Genomic DNA, 6,446 nt, shown 5'->3' with positions numbered 1-6,446 from the left:
AAAAAAGATAGTCGCTCTCAGCTTTCCCTTGGTAAGAACAAGGAAACGGAAACTTCGAAATTGGCATTCGTGTACATTTTCCTACTCAGTAGTAATGTCATGTGCATTCCCCTTGCTCTCCTTTTGTGTGACCCCCCCCCCCCCTCACCTTAAGTGCGATTCAACAATGAACTGACGTCAGAGCTTTCAGAGGCCCTCTTAAACCGTCACCTTGGCTTACGGGGAAAAACCATGACACCTGTCTTGTAAAAGGGAAGTCCACCAGTTTGAAGTGTCTCTCCGTGTGGACAAAGGTGTCATCTAACCTTCTCAGACCCCGTAGACTGATCTGACCAGGCCAGGCAAGTCCAGGCAGATTCATTGTTGAATCGCACTTAAGGTGAGGGGGGGGGGGTCACACAAAAGGAGAGCAAGGGGAATGCACATGACATTACTACTGAGTAGGAAAATGTACACGAATGCCAATTTCGAAGTTTCCGTTTCCTTGTTCTTACCAAGGGAAAGCTGAGAGCGACTATTTTTTAGTTACATATTGACATGTGATTTTTCAGTGCCTGAATGTACAATAGTAGAGGGTTATTTAATTACTAATTTCAGAGCAAGTTTTTTACGATGTTAACACTGAATAAAGCATTGCATTCCTTTTTCAGATACATTCCTCTCAAAACTCATAGAAATTGTCTTAATGTAATGCATAACATTGCCTCCATTACACAATATCTCTTAATGTTTTGAAAACGTTTTTTTTTTAACTTATGCTAACGGAATAGGTCAGCGTACATAGGTGCTTGTTCTAAGGCAGGGTTACATCATGTCTCTGTTGTAAGGCAGGGGTTACGTATGTCCCTGTTCTAGGCAGGGTTACGTCATGTCCTTGTTCTAAGGCAGGGTACGTCATGTGTCTGGTCTAAGGAGGCAGGGTTACGTCATGTTCTATTGTAAAGCAGGTTACGTCCATGTCTCTGTTGTAAGGCAGGGTTACGGGTCATGTCCCTGTTGTAAAGGCAGGGTTAGCGTCATGTCCCTGTGTTATTGTGTTGTTGTTTGTTGTGTTTTTACGTCATGTCTCTATTGTAGGGAAGTTAGGGTTACGTCAAGGGGGGGGGGGGGGGGGGGGGGGGGGGGGGGGGGGGGGGGTGGGGGGGGGGGGTGGGGGGGGGGGGTGGGTTGGGGGGGGGGGGGGGGGGGGGGGGGGGGGGGGGGGGGTGTCCCTGTTGTAAAGGCAGGGTTACGTCATGTCTGCTATTGTAAAAGCAGGGTTACGTCATGTCCCTGTTGTTAAGGCAGGGTTAAAGGGTCATGTCGCCTGTTTCTTAAGGAGGGTTACGATCAGTCTCTGTTTAAAGACAGGGTTTCGTTATGTCTCTGATTTAAGGCGGGTTACGTCATGTTCCCTGTTTAAGACAGGGTTACGTTATGTCTCTTGGGATTTAAGGCAGGGTTTACGTCATGTCCTTGTTCTAATGGCAGGGTTACGTCATGTCTCTGATTTAGAGGCAGGGTTACAAGTCATGTCTCTTGTTTCTATATTGTGCAGGGTTTACGTCATGTCTCTGTTGTAAGGCCAGGTTACGATCATGTGCCCTTGTTTTAAAGACAGGGTTAAGCGTGGTTCTGATTTAAGACAGGGTCACGTGCATGTCCTCTGTTGTAAGGCGCAGGTTTACGTCCAATGTCCCTGTTTCTAAGGCAGGGTTACGTCATGTTCGCTGTTCTTAGAGGCGGGTTACGTCATGTACATCTGGATTTAAGCAGGGTTACGTCATGTCCCTTGTTCTACAGGCAGGGTTACCATCATGTCCTCTGTTGTAAGGCAGGGGCTACGTCATGTCCCTGTTCTAAGGCAGGGTTCGTCATGTCCTCTGTTCTAAGGGCAGGGTTAGTCATATGGTCCCTCTGTGTAAGGCAGGGTTAACGTCATGTCTCTGTTGTAAGGCAGGTTACGCCATGTCTCTGTTGTAAAGGCAGGGTTACGTGTTTCATGTCCGCTGTTCTAACGGCACGATAGTACACCAGCTTCAGCTCCACTGGATGGATACACACTCATGTAGAGAGAGGGTCACGTCACACAGAGGACGCATCAAAAGGTCAAGAGGTGAAATGCACCGAGTTTGGAACTGCTTACACACCACACAGACGAATCCATGCAAATGAGTGCCACAACACACACACACCACACACACACAACACACACACTCACCACACACACACGCACACGACAACACACACACACACACGCGCAGCACGCACACGCACACGCACAACGCACACGCACACACAAACACACACACACACACACAACGACAGCGTAACTGCTAGCGGCAGAGAGTTTGTTGAGCTAAGCAGACTGGCATTTAAATTTATTTTAAATATTGTTAACATCTAATATAGAGCACACACTCAGTTTAAATATGTCTTTTGGACGGCTGACTTCTGACCTTCAGGGTCATTCTTAGTCAAAGGTTACCCTGTGGTACACAGGTTACCCTGTGTTTTTATTTCTAGTAACCACACGGCATTGTTATAGCACATGCACTAACCACAACAAGCATGCAGTAAACGCACACACTCGGTACAGACTCAAAATGATATAGTTGAGGGTTATAGTGTATATTTGATAGTGTATAGTGTATAGTGAGGGTGTAGGTAGTGTATAAGTGAGAGGTGGTTATAGTGTATAGTGTATAAGTGAGAAGGAAGGTGTAATAGTGTATAAGTGTATAGTGGAGGGTGTATAGTGCATAGTGTATAGTGGAGAGGTGTAATAGTGGGTTAAGGGTGAAGGGCTTGATAGTGTCATAGTTGAGGGTGTATAGTGTATAGTGTATAGTGAGGGTGTAAAGTGTCAGAGTGTATAGTGAGGGTGTTATAGTGTATAGTGAGGGTGTAATAGTGTATAGTGTATAGTGAGGGTGTATAGTGTAGAGTGTATAAGTGAGGGTGTATAGTGGTAATAAGTGAGGGGTGTATAGTAGTAGGAGTGGGTATAGTGAGGGTGGTATTAGTGTAGAAGTGTATAAGTGAGGTGGTATTAGTAGTAATTGTGAGGGTGTATAGTGTAGAGTGTATAGATGTATAAGTGAAGGGTGTATAGTTGTAGGATGTGTATATGTATAGTGGAGGGTGTATATGTGGGTATAGTGGTATAAGTGAGGGTGTAATAGTGTAGAGTGTACTAGTGAGTGGTGTATAGTTGGTATAGTGAGGGGTGTATAGTTAAGTGAGGGTTTGTATAGTGGTGAGTGTGTATAGTGAAGGGTGTATAGTGTTATAGGTGAGGGCTGTATTGTGTGTCATGACGTTGCCTGTTTAGGTACATAAAGCCCATTCCCTCTCCCTGCGCACGACCCTGCATATCCGGCCTTTCCTCCGTTCAAACCCATGGCTGTGATCACAGAGAGACGTCGTAAATTCCCTGAGAATCTCCTCATGGCCAACAGTATTTAGAGAGAGGGTAAATTTCAGGACAAGAGGTTCCTTTCCACCTCACAGAACTTGAGGTACGAACAGATTTCATGTTCCGGAAAAAGTAATAGAAAGATCGGCGAAGTTTAGTCCAGCTATTAACATGGTCCGTTTGTCCGAATGTGGAAAACTCAGGGGAGACGGGGTGGCTACATTTACCATACCGCTGTTTGTATAATAAGGGGCTCAGCTATGAGGTTATACATCTGATTGTGTATAAAATGAATCGAGTGAGTATGATATTCTGTTTGTTATAATTGTGTAATATGATTTTGGACTGTTTAATGAAGAACGACATAAAATCCCTTTCGATTTTGAACTAATCAAGGACCGCCCTGAAGCCCAGTTTTGGTCAGACATCCTGGACAGCCCTTTCTGCTATCCGAATAAAAGCCAACTCTGGAGAAATTCATCATTAGACCCATGTTTTTTTCTCCATAGGCGGAGAAGAGGTTAAGTACCAATGTGAATCTTTAACGCAAATAGCACGTGGTTAAACTCTTATACGAATAAGAACAAGTCTTTGATATTGACTACTAGTCTGCAGCTAGGAATTCGGTATAATTGAAAACGCGAAGAAGACAACCGCCGAAACATCCATTCTATAACGAATGTCACTCTGAATATCCACAATAAGGCCAGGACAGAGACGAAGGAATCCAACAGAAACTACTTTTCTCGCAGCGGTGAAGACGAACAGCACCGAGCGTAAATATTATATATATTTTGATTGCATTGTTCCGAATGAGTGAGCGGTCATGTGTAAGGATTAGCATGTCAATTGTTTATAATTATGAAATCTGTAGTGACTTCTTAGTCGAACGCATTTTCCCTTTTGTCTAACTTTAGGCCGCCTTGCGGTTCAGCCCACTAGGGCATATTTCTCCCATCATTTCATGTAACCATTTTAAGTTTTGTTTGTTTGTGCATTTCTGTGAATTACTTAGTTAGATAATAAAGTACAATGATGTTAAGACAATTGATCGGTATGGATGACTCATAGTGAATGACTGGGTTCGTTGCAGATAACCAACAATTTACGTACGTTTTGAATTGAGACTTACGTGAGGTAAAATAAATAAATCATTAATCAGAAGACTATTGATCAGATATGAAAATATTGCTGAAGGAGGTTATCTTGGGAAATTATAACTTTTGTAATCTGAACTTTTCTTTCCTGGTGCTCCCAAATTCATAGTTAATTGTTTTACGTTATTATCCAGTTGATGCGCGTTAATCCTAATTACAGGAATTTTGATAAAAACTATAGTCTTCATTTAATGATAGCAAAGAACCAACAAGTGTTATAGTGTATAGTGAGGGGTGTATAGTGCTATAGTGTTAGTGACGGTGTATAATTGGTATAGTGACGGTGTATAGTGTTATAGTGTATAGTGAGGGTGTATAGTGTATAGTGCCGGTGTATAGTGGTATAGTGTATAGTGAGGGTGGTATAGTGTATAGTGATATAGTGACGGTGTATAGTGGGTATAGTGTATAGTTGAGGGTGTATAGTGTAGAGTTGTATAGTGAGGGTGTATAGTGTATAGTGTATAGTGAGGTGTATAGTGTAAGTGTAATTAGTGAGGGTGTATAGTGTATAGTGACGGTGTAAATAGTGTATAGTGAGGGTTTATAGTGTATAGTTGACGGGTGTAGTCGTGTAGAGTGTATAGTGGGGTGTATAGTGGTAGAGTGTTATAGTGAAGGTGTATAGTGTATAGTGAGGGTGTTAGTGTAGAGTGTATAGTGAGGGTGTATAGTGGTATAGTGAAGGGTGTATAGTGTAGAGTGTAATAGTGAAGGGTGTATAGTGTATAGTGGAGGGGTGTATAGTGTTTAAGTGAGGGTGTATGTGTTAGTGTATAGTGAAGGGTGTATAGTGTGAGTGTATAGTGAGGGTGTATAGTGTAAATAGTGAGGGTCTCTCTCTGTCACTCCTCTTGTCTCTCCCTCTATCATTTATAGCCATCCATCTTCCTTTCTGTCTCTCCTCTTATCAATCATTATACATCCCTCTCCTCTGTCTCTCCTCTGTGTCCTCTTCCTCCCCGCTCCCCCGTCTTCGCGTCCCTCTATCCATCATTTACATCCCATTCCTCTGTCCTCTCCTCTGTCTCTCCTCTTATCCATCATTAAAGAAAATACCATCGCTCTCCTGTCTGTCTCTCTCTGTCTCTGCCCTCTATCATCATTATACATCCGCATCTCTCTCTGTCACTCCCTCTATCATCATTATACATCCCATCTCCACTTTGTCTCTCCTTCTAATCATCATTATACATCCCATCTCCTCTGTCCTCTCCCTCTATCATCATTATACCATCCCATCTCCTCTGTCACTCCTCTATCATCATTATACCATCCCTCTCCTCTGTTCTCTCTGGTCACTCCTCTGTCACTCCCTCTATCATCATTAATACCATCCCATCTCCCTCTGTCACTCCCTCTACCATCATTATACCAATCCCATCTCCTCTGTCACTCCTCTATCATGCATTAAATACCATCCATCTCCCTCTGTCTCTCCCTCTATATCATTATACATCATCTCCTTGTCTCTCCCTCTATCATCATTATACCATCCCATCTCCTCGTGTCTCTCCCTCTATCATCATTATACATCCCCTCTCCTCTGTACAACTCCTCTGTCTCTCCCTTTATCATTCATTTATTACGCTACCCATCTCCTCTGTCTGCTCCCTTTATCATCATTATACTATCGCTATATCTCCTCTGTCACTCCCTCTATCATCATTATATCCATCCCCTCTCCTCTGTCTCTCTCTGTCTCTACCTCTATCATCATTTATACCAATTCCCATCTCTCTGAGCTCTCCTCTATCATCATTATAGCATTTTCATCTCCTCTGTCACTCCCGCTATCATCATTATACATCGCCATTCTCTCTCTGTCTCTCCCTCTATCATCAATTAGACCATCCCTCTCCTCTGTCTCTCGCCTCTATCATCATTTATAC

This window comes from Salvelinus sp. IW2-2015, linkage group LG19, assembly GCF_002910315.2.
Source record: "Salvelinus sp. IW2-2015 linkage group LG19, ASM291031v2, whole genome shotgun sequence".
Taxonomy (NCBI): Eukaryota; Metazoa; Chordata; class Actinopteri; order Salmoniformes; family Salmonidae; genus Salvelinus; species Salvelinus sp. IW2-2015.
Note: the sequence above shows the minus strand (reverse complement) of the source record.